This window comes from Octopus sinensis, linkage group LG1, assembly GCF_006345805.1.
Source record: "Octopus sinensis linkage group LG1, ASM634580v1, whole genome shotgun sequence".
Classification (NCBI taxonomy): Eukaryota; Metazoa; Mollusca; class Cephalopoda; order Octopoda; family Octopodidae; genus Octopus; species Octopus sinensis.
Window position 1 is genome coordinate 150027559 of NC_042997.1, and position 13022 is coordinate 150040580.

Consider the following 13022-nt stretch of genomic DNA (forward strand, 5'->3'; position numbering starts at 1 on the left):
CTAACTCATTACATTTCAAGTAGCTGAAAGAACCACATGATTTAAGGAGCAATCATATCTTCCCTTGTTCAATAAAACTGTGATCAGCTTCTTTGACTATCATTTAAACCAGGATTTCCGAAACTATTTCATTCTTTTTTTTTTTTTTGTCTTTCTATTTGCCCGCTGGCAATATTTTGAACAGAAATTTACCCTAACTCAGTTTTCGTTCAGTAATTAGTTTAAATGTTTGCCAAAGCAACTTGCGGGGGAAAAAAACATTTAAAATAATATCCTTAAACAATATTATTTTAAATTCAAATAACAATAACAAGAAAAAGTCCACATAACAATGACGATTACATAATTTACGGCAAAAATTATGATCTGATACCTAAACCAAACACAGTTTTCCGAATTTTACTATTCCATTAGTACAACAATAATTAAGAAGAAATTAAAACGGCAAAACAAAAAAAGAGATAAATTATTTGTTTTGCTTTTTCTCCTATTTTTTATATCCAGAATGTACCTACGTCAGAATTTCTTCACAAATTACGATTTCTTTTTTAAAAATCATAATTCGAAGAGAAATAATATAAATAATATTTTCTATTATATACACAAGCCTGAAATTTGGGGACGGGGATAGTCAATTACATCGACCCCACTACTCAACTGGTACTTTATCAGTCCCGAACGGAAGAAAGGTATAATCGACTTTGGTGGAATTTGAACTCAGAACGCAGACAGACGAAGCATTTCACCCATTCACCCAGCGTACTAACGGTTCTTTCAGCTCACCCCCTTAATAATAATAATAATAATAATAATAATAATAATATAATAATAATAATTAATAATAATAATAATAATAATAATATGCCCTGGTGCAATAGCAAGCACTGGCTCTAGTGACTTCTGCATTTACTTAATTGGAACTCTTAACAGGTATATGTTTTTCCTTGGTGATAAAGGTTGGATACAGCAAATATTTCACCCAATACCAAAAATTTGCCTATCATTTGCTTGACCATAAAATGTTGAGCATGTCCCTCAGTGGCTGACGATATGTGCATCTCTGTTCATGAGCAGAAGTAGTCGGGAAGTATCATAGTCACACGTTGAGAGGTATTCTTGGGGGTTTGAATAATTCACCTCTTGAAACGTGGGTGTTACGTTCACCATCCTTAAACAATATTAAGGGACCTATATAGTGACATGGGCTATTCGACCTGAAAAAAATTTTAACTGTGCCACATCTTGATATGAGATCACTGTGTGGAAAACAAGTATATATATATATATATACAACTACAAGTCCATAGGTCAGGAAAAAGATGCACTCCTATATCTGTCAATAGAGTGGGTATATTATCCGAGCTGTACAGTATGATGGATTCATCACGGCTAATCTTACCAATCGGTTTCGTGCTAGGGATACAACTCTCAACTAAATCCCCTACCCGGTTCGTTTCATCATCCTTTCACAACAACCCCAACCGGATGTGTCCCTTTACCTCCAACAATAGAGAGCAGTCGCCGTGTTTCTTTCCATATGAACTACCTCTGATGAGCGTTAGGTTATATAATCGGATTGTTTCCTAACATTCCGTTGTACTCCTAGCGAGAAGCCGTTTGGAACGATTGATAAGAATTGTCGCTTGCTCAGTTTGATCCTGCAGCGGTGATTGTTGTAGCTTATGACGCTTCAAAATACGGCTTAGGATCAGTAATGCTACATAAATATAAAGATACTAGCAGAGTATTTGGGAATACATCAAATGGAGACAGTTAGTGTCAACCCCGTCCCGTGGTACTATGTATCACACTGTATTAGTGCACGAAACAAAGGTGACATATACAGAAACCACATTATGAAAATATTATATATACATTTGTATGTAGGCGCAGGAGTAGCTGTGTGGTAAGTAGCTTGCTTACCAACCACATGGTTTCGGGTTCAGTCCTACTGCGTGGCACCTTGAGCAAGTGTCTTCTGCTATAGCCCCGGGCCGACCAAAGCCTTGTGAGTGGATTTGGTAGACGGAAACTGAAAGAAGCCCGTCGTATATATGAATATGTATATATATATATGTGTGTGCGTGTATGTTTGTGTGTCTGTGTTTGTCCCTCTAACATTGCTTGACAACCGATGCTGGTGTGTTTATGTCCCCGTCACTTAGCGGTTCAGCAAAAGAGACCAATAGAATAAGTACTGGGCTTACAAAGAATAAGTCCTGGGGTCGAGTTGCTCGATTAAAGGCGGTGCTCCAGCATGGCCGCAGTCAAATGACTGAAACAAGTAACAAAAAAGAGAGAAAAAAAAAGCGTATATAGATATATAAATATATTGGGTGTCTATAAATTATTTTCACAGCTTCCACAACTTATTGTATCTTTTAAAGAATTTATCCATCAGTCGACTTCTTTCTTGCGATCAACAGTTATTTTCTCTAGCTTTACATGATACTCACAAACCTAGGTTTCTGGGTAGTTATCCACGTAAATATAAATAGATAGATACACACACACGCACACACACGCACACACACAACACACACACCACACACACACACACACACACACACACACACACACACACACACACACACACACACACACATATATATATATAGGGGAGCATACACACACACACACACACACACACACACATATATATATATATACGCCACCACTGTATTCACAGACACACTCTACTCACACGTTGAAAGATTTATAAGTGATTGCATAGACACTTTAGAGTAAGAGTTTGTTGATGTGAAGCCTTGAAAATAAAAGAAAAAAAAACGAAGAACGTAATTGATTTCCAGCTAATGAATATAACACATTTAGCTAGGTTTAGCCGTTGCAATAATATTGAGTATTTATTGTGTGGAACATCATTGTGGTCTGTGAATTTTAATAGACACAGTAGTCATACAGGAAGTTGTTATCAATATAAAGAAGCCCACTAGATGATATGCAGGTGAGGATAATGGAAGAGTCAAGCACAAATATAGTTGCAGAATGATACATAAAAATCTATAGTGAAACAGCGACAGATCCCTTCCATATAAATACCACACACACACCACACACGGACACACACACACACACACACACACACACACACACACATATATATATATTGTTGTATAATATGTGATGTTAACTAATTTGTGAGGTGGGATAAATAAACACTATCTTAGTTACTTGGATACGAAGGACAACATTACCATTTTGTAAGCTCCATTTTGAGGGACAACATCACCGTTTTGAACTCATAAATTTTTCATATAATTTTAATATGACGTGCATGAGTAAATACTTACAGAGTTTCGTCTGTAACTACCAAACCTGAGGCAACATTTGTTGGTGCCAGGGTGTCGAGCTGGCAGAAATGTTAGCGGCCCGGACGAAATGCTTAGCGATACTTCGTCTGCCTTTACGTTCTGAATTCAAATTCCTCCGAGGTCGACTTCGCCTTTCATCCTTTCAGGGTCGATAAATTAAGTACCATTGCGTAGTGGGGTGATGTAATCGACTGGCCCCCTCCCTCAAAATTTCGGGCATTTTGCCTGAGTAGAAAAGAATATTTGTTGCTGTCAATATAAGTGCAATTTTTCTCGTCAATATTCTCTGCTTGCTTTTGTTTTAACAGCATCAATTATTTGTTAGGTAGATTTTCTGTAATGATACGGCAAATCACCTACACAATCACTTTTTTTTTTCGAAACCTACATAATTTAATTTCACTAATTATTTTTATTATATGCAAATACGTAATACTTTCAAACCAGTACTTCTTAAACCTTTCAACCCAGCTTTTACTACCCAGTAAAGGTTCTACGTTTGAATTTTAATTTTCCTTTCTCTGAAAATCTCCATTCAAACTGTGTGCTTTATTTCAATACTGTTGTGCTTATCGGCACAATGCGCCGAGTTTGATATCCGATTTATATACCCAAGAGCCTTCCCGTTTCATGCTTCATATTAGAACGCTTGACTTAATCTAGTGTCTTTTGTTACGTATTGTTCTCACTGTAGACGCAACGAGCTTTAATGTTTAAACAATGCGGCTGTCTTTTCTTTTTCTTTTCTCCTGTATCAAACTTTTATAAAATCCTGTATTTGATATCAAGTATGATTTTTTAGGGAACCTTTCGCAATACTACTTCGGGTCTACTTGATGGATTATTTCTAAATATCTTGAAGTACAGGTAAATCCAGTAGCGATGGTGGTCAACAATCACCCATAATTATTATGAAGCAAAAACAGAAGTTTTTGATCCCACAAAACAGCTTTGTTTTGTAGGACAGGTCAGTTTTGTGGGAGCAAAAACTTTTGTTCTATTTCAATGCAAGTAAGAATGGAAACAAGAAAACGGAAGGGTGAAGGAATGAGGTGGAAGGGATTAGTGTATGGTTAGTTGGAAGCTTACCCGGCTTATGGGTAAACACCACGCTTTGCTCACGCACACCCACACGCATATAAACACATACACACACATGCATCGTTGTGTTGACATAGAACACATGAAGTAGGCAAATATTGCTATTATACCAATAGTTTTCAACCATTTTAATATCCGGAACAGATCCAAAACCTTACTCCTATTAGCGGACCGCACGGAAAAATAAACCTAAAAGAGAGCAAAAAACAAACAAACAAACATAAAACACATATCAATTAGAGAAAAGCAGTTGAGACGGCCGGAAGGGTGCTTGAGGGCTGATTGCGTCCCTGGGAGTCATACGCGTCCCTGCTGAGAATTGTTGTATTATATCATTATAAAATTATTGTTGCCAGTTGGCTGTTGAAAAGTCGGTAGATTAGTAGTGGTGATGATCATATTGTTCTTGTTGTTTGTATTGCTCTAGCTGTTTGTTTTCAAGTCAGTCTCTATTGATCTAAGATCAAAGACATTCAGCGTAAAAATACGCTAGGATACTACATCGCATCAGGTTTCTCTTTAACTTAATTTGTTCATATTATTGTTTATTTTGTTCATATTATTGTTAGTGTTGATAGTGGTCAGTAAAAGTTGTTGCGTTCATAATTGACTTTAGTTGCATTAATATATATTTTGATGCTAAGGATGATGAAAACTGGTTTGTGTGTGTGTGTGGTGTGGTGTGTGTGTGTGGTGTGGTGTGTGTGTGTGTGTGTGTGGTGTATGGCTGTGTGGTAAGAAGCTTGCTTCCCAGCCATACAGACCCGCGTTCAATCCCACTGTGTGGTACCTTGGTAAAGTGTCTTATACTCTGGCCTTGGGCCGACCAATATCTAACCTATCATCCACTGAAGAAATATTCAATAACCACGCACCATATTACAACGAAGCGCCCGCTGACAATAGCTTCTTCAAACAAATAAAATACATCTCTAATTCTAGGCCCAAGCAACATATATTTGACGCCATGTCACAACGATATGATAACCATCACAATCACAATAGACCATATATACACTATGCTAGAACCCCGGGAGAGCCCAGATTAAGACAGCTTAGAGCCCACTAGCACACATATAACATTACGTATGGGTATAGATAAATAATGATGCAGGCCTATATAATAATGTATATACACATTTATATATATATGTGTGTGTGTGTGTGTGTGTGTGTGTGTGTGTGTGTGTGTGTGTGTGTGTGTGTGTGTGTGTGTGTGTGTGTGTGTGTGTGTGCGTGCGTGTGTGCGTGTGTGTATGTGCTTGCGTATATGTGTACGCGCGTGTATAGATATGCACATCTGTCTTTCTCTCTCTGAACTATCACTTTAGCTAGTACAATGAATAACTACGTTTATTTTTAGAAACCTGATCATTATATCTTATTATTCTTCCCTTCTTTTTTGAGGTTTACTACTCACTTCACCACACACCCGTACCCTTTTCTTTGCATATCTCCCCACCTTAGTACCTATTTCTTTACTGCCCACAAGGGGCTAAACACAGAGAGGACAAACAAGGACAGACAAGCGCATTAAGTCGATTATATCGACCCCAGTGCGTAACTGGTACTTATTTAATCGAACCCGAAAGGATGAAAGGCAGAGTCGACCTCGGCGGAATTTGAACTCAGAACTGATAGAATTTATTGAAAAACTTTATTACCATTTACTTCGGGACTGGTAACCACTTACGTGAGTTTCCCAGACCGTCTACACGTGTGATGAATCATGCTACTGAATTTCTGTTTGGATATGTTGGGGTTCTTAGTTGTACTCATGATTTTGCATCTGCCTTTTCGTGGCTATATGTGAGTGCTCCATTCATTTCTAATCGTGTTTCTCGTTGAAGAAGGAAGAACCTTGTGGATTAACCCAGAAATCGGGTCTTATTTATAATTGTTTAGATTTTTACCTTCAAAGGTATTTTAATATGGTGGCCACTGATAGAATTGTTTTGAAAAATGTCCATCCTTTATTAGAAGTATATATATATGCAACATATTATATATATATATATATATATTATATATATATATATATATATATATATATATATATATATATATATAATATATATATATATATATTATATATGTAATATAATATATGTATGTTATGTATGTATGTAGTATGTATGATGTATGTATGTATGTATATATGTATGTACGTATGTATGTCTGTATATATGTATGTGTATATGAATAAATATGTATGCATGTATATATATATATATATATATATATATATAATATATATATATATATATATATATATATATACATAATACATACATACATACATATATGATATATGCGTATGTGCACGTTTGTGTATATATATATATATATATGTACATATGTAGACAAACGCACACACACATTCACATATTCATGTATGTTTGTATGTATGTCATTGTCGTTCGCCACTCAAGATAATTGACCTTTAGGAAACAGTACTTAGTTTATTTCTTGTATGACAATGACAGTGCAATTTCTGGAGACAAGAACTTTGATGACAGGACAAGCCTTCAGAAATGATTTCACAAGTTCATACATGGGCGTAATATCTTCGCTCATCTTTTGCAAATATGTAAAATTGCCTGAAAATTTACGGTAATATACGTCACGTTCGTAGCTGCGTGGGAAAATGGATCACTATGCACTAAATCCACTGACTCACACTCATAAGCAAGCTACTTACCACACAGCCACTCTTACGCCTATATATATATATATATATGTGTATATGTAGAGAGAGAGTGAGAGATACATATATATATATATATACACACATATACACATGTCCATATATATATGTGTATATATGTACATGTGTATATATATATATATATATATATATATATATATATATATAAGAGATCAGCAAAAATTAGATTCAAATGAAAAACCTCTATTAATGGCTGACATTTTAAAGTTGTTGTAATACTAAAACATTTAATAAAAATGATGTAGCGTGAATATATGAATTTTCGGTAGGGACACTGTATCACGTTTAAAACTTTAAAAAACTGCAAATTTGAAATATAAGCTATGTGTTCATGGATAGTTAATGGGCTCGATGCTGTGCTGAAGGAGTACTACCTCCGTAAATATACAAAACGCCCTTACACATTTATTCTATCGCATCTTAACAGACACGGGAGACGGCAACCACCCAGAAACTCCGGTCTGTGTGTATCACATAAGGCTAGAGATGGGAGCGATGACCTCTTTCGCAATACTAATCAGTCGTAAACTGTGTCATTGGCCAGCTGGACTGTCCTAAGTACTGAACGAATCCTATATCTCTCTTATATCTTCTCTCTTGTTAAAGAAAATATTTCTCCAGCGTTCGCTATTTTATCCTCCTTCTGGTCTAACGAACCTCCATGTTTGATTTCGTTCGGTTTCCTTTATGTTTTCACTGTCCTGTTTTTCCTCCCAACTTTGACCCTCCATAAATCCTACATTTTTGGACTTTAGGGAGCAACTGTCTTTGAAGACTCATATAATTGTTCAATGCTCGAAATGAGGAATAGCTAGACAGCCGACAACTGATGAAGGTTCGTTTTCATGATATTTGTCCAGTTTTCCATTTGTTTCTCTCCTTTCCGTCGTATTGAATCCATTTGTTTTCGTATTTCATGTTGGTTATTTTTCGTGACGTCCTGTACCAATATATATATTATTTATATTATTATTTGATTGAACGCCACGCATCAGTTTCTAAATAAGTATATATATATACTATATATATATATATATAATCCAGACCACATTGTTGGATTAAGTATCAATTTCATCTATTTCATATTTTATTATTATTCTATTTTATCTTTCACTTAGGCCCACATCTTAGTTAAAGTTGCGATCGTCATTTGGTTTGTTTACATTTTCAATAACTGTTCTCGATATAATAATTTTCAGATACTCTATCTTCTAATTAGCCTTAAGATTAAATTAAATACGTTTTAATATTGATACCGTCAAATTAGCCTTAGGATTAAATTAAATAACGTTTAATATTGTTTAATATTGTTAATAATATTGTTAATTAGCCTTAAGATTAAATTAAATAACGTTTAATATTGTTTTAATATTGTTAATAATTTTTCAGATACTCTATCTTCTAATTAGCCTTAAGATTAAATAAATAACGTTTAATATTAATAACGTCTAATTAGCCTTAGGATTAAATTAAATAACGTTTAATATTGTTAATAATTATTGTTAATTAGCCTTAGGATTAAATTAAATAACGTTTAATATTGTTTAATATTGTTAATAATTACTGTTAATTAGCCTTAAGATTAAATTAAATAACGTTTATATTGTTTAATATTGTTAATAATTATTGTTAATTAGCTTAAGATTAATTAAATAACGTTTAATATTGTTTTAATATTGTTAATAATTCTTCAGATACTCTATCTTCTAATTAGCCTAAGATTAAATTAAATAACGTTTAATATTACCCACACTCTAATATAATATTAACATTGCTAATATATTTTCAGATACTATCTCCTGATTAGCCTTAAGATTAAATAACGTTTTTATCCACACTCTAATATAATATTATATTGCTAATATATTTTCAGATACTCTATCTTCTAATTAGCCTTAAGATTAAATTAAATAACGTTTAATATTAATAACGTCTAATTAGCCTTAAGATTAAATTAAATAACGGTTAATATTGCTTAATATGTATATATAATTTTTCAGATACTCTGTTTTCTAAATAGCCTTAAGATTAAATTAAATAACGTTTAATATTACCCACACTCTAATATAATATTAATATTGCTAATATATTTTCAGATACTCTATCTCCAAATTAGCCTTAAGATTAAATAACGTTTTTACCCAAATAACGTTTTTACACAAACTTTAATATTGTTAATATTTCTTTTTCAAGTACTCTATCTTCTAATTAGCCTTAATATCTTCCTGTCTTCTCTCGAACATAATTAGATAGATAAATGGATAGACGGATTATCCAGCATGTCCAGAGCATGGAGACGTGACGAGCTGGATTTATTCGTACGAGCATGGGAGTGCGCCGGCGGAGATAGCCCTAGCGAGGTGATTGCGGCTGCGCTGAAGAGCAGGGGCTACAAGAGGACAGCGGCTCAGATGGAGCGAAAGAGACAGGAATTCGTGCGCTCATATGAGCTTGTACGGTCGCACATTGGCGCACTTGATGCCATCTTTGAGAACGAGCGGGGCAAGATGGCAAGAATGGAGACGATGAAAGAAGTCACCCCCACCTGGTGGACGCCCAGGAGGAGGTTTTGAATGAGAAACCTGCCCGGGAAGTGAACCCAGGTGCAAGTTCTCCAACCGGCAGCAAGGGCCATGGAGACGGAGAACCCAGTGAAGAGGTAGAGGGAGGAAGAAGAACTAAAAGAAGGACTGGAAGAGCTAAAGGAAAAGAAAAAGCTCAAGCAGGACCAAGAGAGAGAAACAAACAGGAGTAGAAGTGGAACCGCAAAGGATGGAACCAAACAGCGCACAGGGTGTGTATGTTCTACCTGAGAGGTTCCTGCTGGCACGGAAAGGAAGGTGCAGGCTGCCGCTTTGCACATCGGGGACCCTGCCACAGAGACACGAGGCAGATGGACAAACCATCAACACAAAGAAAAGGGATGGACTACGCACCACCTGCCCCAAAGCGGAGGTACGCAGATGTTGTGCGCGCCACAAACAGCCAACATGATGTTGTCGAAAGAGCAGCTGCTGAGCAACAAACTTTTTTGTGCATGGCACAAAAGATTGTACAGCAGCTGACCTGGCTTCATCAAGCCCAAGCCCGCAGGTGGGACTACCCACTATATACCAGACCACCACAGCAAACAGACACAGGATGGACACCGCCGGCAACAACGTACACCTCACCTCGATACTCCTACTGAACATCAGAGGACTGCAAACACTCAGTAACAGGACAAAGATCCCGTTCCTGAGAGACTTTGTTGCATGCAATCAAGCCTTATGCATAGCACTTACAGAAACGCACCTGAAACCGGACATAGCAGATGCGGAGTTACACATACCAGTATGCTTGTACTACGGACCGACAGGAAAGAAAGGAGTCATGGAGGTGTTGCTATGTACATCCGTGAGGACCTCACACCCCAGGTCCTCTTGTCATACTCAAACTCGGTGTGTGACACACTAATTGTACATATTAGGCACTTGATGTAGTTGTGTGTGCTACATATCGCCCTCCAGATGCCCCAAGCCATGTGGGCAAGTTTGAAGACTGCCTTATAAAAATAGAAGAAATTCTAACCACATTAGAACAACACATAGGTGTGCTTCTTATGGGAGACTTCAATCTGCCCAATGTCAGATGGCCCGAGGGCCTCTCTCTCCCAGGAATAACAAGATGTGAACGAGGACAGGCGAGGTCCCTCCTGAACCTCATCAACACCCTGTACATGGAGCAGGTAATACTCCAACCAACCAGGGCAGGTAACACACTGGATCTCTGCTTCACAAATGACATGGATCTCATCCATAATGTGAAAGTGACACCGACACTACTCTCGGATTACAACATGATAGAGCTGACCATGTACGGGCCAAAAGAGAGCACGGACATGCAGCCTACAAGAAACCCTCAAAATCTTTCCAGCTTGAACTACCATAAGGCAAACTGGAAACAAATTGAGAAAGAGATCCTCAAACAAAACTGGCCTAAATGTCTCTCCTCGCCAGACATCGACGTGAAACTTCAACAATTCATGTCTGTAATGCAAGCCATATGCTACAAATGTGTCCCAGAGAGAAAGGCCACTGTACACAAGAACAAAATCCGCAGAGAGAGGAAAACTTTAATGAGACGGCGTACGAAATTTTCAAATCGCCTAAACAAACAGATTGAAAGCAGTGAAAAGTCCCGCCTAAAAATAAAACTGTTGGAATCGAAAAATGTCTGCAACTCTCCCATGAAAAAGAAAGAGCAGACAAAGAAGCCTGGGCTATAGAAAACATAAAATCTAACCCCAGAGCTTTCTACAGGTAGCCAAAGAAACAGCTACAGTGCACTGTAGAATAGGGCCACTCCTCGAAAAGGATGGCACACTTACAGGAAAACCAATGAGGGTAAGTGAAATACTGAATGAGCAATTCTAGAGTGTTTTCACTCCACCCCTTGGGCATCTCCAAATCACCAATCCAACTGACTTTTTTTACCACTGCAGATATAAAATCAGAGGCGGCGACGATAGATTACATCGATATAAAGGAAGAGATGTAACCAAGGCTATAGATGAAATGAAAACAGACTCAGCTACTGGCCCCGATGGATTCCCGGCAATCCTCCTAAAAGCATGTAAGAGAGTCCTAGCAGCAAGACCACTGCAGTTCCTCTTTCAGAGCTTCCTTGCAGCTGGCAAACTTCCAGGAAAACTGAAGGAAGGTAAATATGCCCCATTCATAAAGGCGGTAGCAGAGCGGAAGCCAAGAACTATAGACCTATCTCTCTGACCTCACACATCAGCAAGGTCATGGAACGAATAGTCAGAAGGAAGCTGATCACCTTCCTTGAAGAGAATGACTTGCTGCCCGACACCCAACATGTTTCCGACCAGGGAGAAGCTGTTTAACTCAGCTCCTACAACACTATGACTGGGTGCTGAAACGGCTGCTCAACCACTCAAATGTGGAAGTGATATATCTCGACTTTGCAAAGGCCTTTGATAAAGTCGATCATGGAATGATATGTCACAAACTGCGTGATCTCAACATAGTTGGAAAACTGGGGAGAATGGCTTCATGACTTTCTGAAGGATAGAAGTCAGGTGGGTGGTAGTAGCCAATGGGGCCACCTCCATTAACACACAAATAGTGAGCGGTGTTCCGCAGGGCACTGTTCTGGGACCACTACTGTTCATAATGGCCCTCTCAGACATGCCCTCAGCCACGCAGAGAGCCACGATCACAAGTTATGCAGATGATACAAAAGCTTCACAGGCAATACAGAACCCTGAGGACACTAAACACCTGCAATGTGAGCTGGACGAAATATACAAGTGGGCTGAAAAGAATAGCATGCAGTTCAATGCTGGAAAGTTTCAGCTTTATACTATCAGCATGCAAAACTGAATGCAATACCCAATGAATACACTGGACCGGAGGGATTGCAATCCCAGAGGCACAATCAGTGCGTGACCTGGGGTATTCACATGAGTGATGACGCGACCTTTCATGTACATGTTGCTAAACTGACAATGAAATGTAAACGGCTGGCTGGATGGATTCTTAGAACCTTTAGAACAAGAGAACAAGAAACCATGATGGTCCTCTGGAAGACAATTGTCCTAAGCCACTTTGACTATTGCTCTCAGCTATGGTCACCATCCAGTGTCAAGTTGATCACAGAACTTGAGGCGATCCAACGAAGCTACACAAAGAAGATAGCCTCTATGCAGAATGTAAGCTACTGGAAGACTCAAGAGATTTAAAATTATATTCCCTGGAGCGTAGGCGGGAAGATATGCCATAATATACATCTGGAAGATCCTGGAGGGAAGTGTCCTGAACTTTGGCATCGAGAGTTACGCAAATGCCAGAACT